Raw genomic sequence first — 1380 nt, forward strand, 5'->3', positions numbered from 1 at the left:
GCTGACGTGGAGCCGGGCGATGGCGCGGCAGGAGAGGGAGAGGAAGCAGGGAGAAGGCACAGCTCGCGGGGCCTTTAGTCCTGCAGGGGCCCGGCCCAGAGGTCTCTTCCGGGAGCAGGCCCATTTGCCGCCGTCCGCATGGTGACCCTCTGACACACACAGTCAAAAGGGGAGGAAGACTAAACCTGGAATACAAGCAGGAGAAACGTCAGACCAGCTGGGAAATAGCGGCGCGCGAGAGCACAAACGTTCCCAAGTGGCTGTTGGGTGGTGTGCGTAGAAAAAATGCATTTTTTCTACATTTGTAAGGCCACTTCCCTGCTTTGGTGCCGAGGTTAATTGCCCGTAGAAAGCCGGCAAGATGAATATGGCCAACCATCTGTCTTTCTTTGACTGCCACTGTGTTCCCAGAGGTAACCCCAAAGCCATGACCACGTTGCCTCCTCAGGCAGCCATCTTCCTTTGGCCAAACTCATCCTGCCCTTGGGGATAGTCGGTTCGTTGCCGGGCTCTCTAGGACTTCCACAACCGTAAATCGTTACTGGTTTTTCTGGAGGAGCCAAGCAGGCTGCTTCACCCCGCTCCAAACGACACATCCCACGAAGGACGCAACCATTGTTCCCCATAACAAGGAGAAAGGCCGTCTCACAGGTCATGGCAGGAGACCGTTGCTCTGGCCACGGCCCAGCCTGTCCCATCAGCCTCAGCCACTGCTCTGCCGAGGCTGCAGCATTTTCATAAACCTGCCCCCATCCCTCAAATCCTAATCTTGCATCGGAGATAAAACAGGATTAACCTTTCGTCCCCAGCTGCCTGAACTTATTAGGTGTGAATTGGCATGAGGGCCCTCACGCGCCCACGAGTGGCCGCCAGGTCACCTCTAGTAGGAGAGGTAGGAATGGGATCCCACCTTGATGCCCGGGGTGTGTTCAAGGAGCTGCTAATCGCCCTGGAGGAATAGAGAGGAGGAGGAGGGAGCGAGTTATATAAGCTACCTTGGGTCCCTTTCCAAAGGAAGGGCAGGAGAGACGTATAATGACTACATCAAATCAGTGAAACCGGCTGTTGTCGTTACTGTTACTGAGTCCGTCGCCAAGGGCATTTGTGCAGCCGTCCAAAATGCAGGGTCTTGCTTTGTCAATGTCCATGTAAGTTTCAGCTGTCAAGAGAAGCACAAAAGGAGAGCAGGTAATAGACATGGGTCATTGACACTCCGTTGCCAGCTGCCCGTTGAAAGGGGGCAGCAGCAGTATCACCCACCTGTCACCACGAGGGGTCTTTTCTCACAGGAACATTGGGCTTTCTTTGTAGATTGTTGTTATGGTTTGAGTCGGGCTTGCCTCATCTGGAGGATGCCCTCGGAGCTGCCCGATGTCCGAG

The sequence above is a fragment of the Varanus komodoensis genome, unplaced genomic scaffold (assembly GCF_004798865.1).
Source record: "Varanus komodoensis strain SLA01 unplaced genomic scaffold, ASM479886v1 scaffold87, whole genome shotgun sequence".
In the NCBI taxonomy this organism is placed as follows: domain Eukaryota; kingdom Metazoa; phylum Chordata; class Lepidosauria; order Squamata; family Varanidae; genus Varanus; species Varanus komodoensis.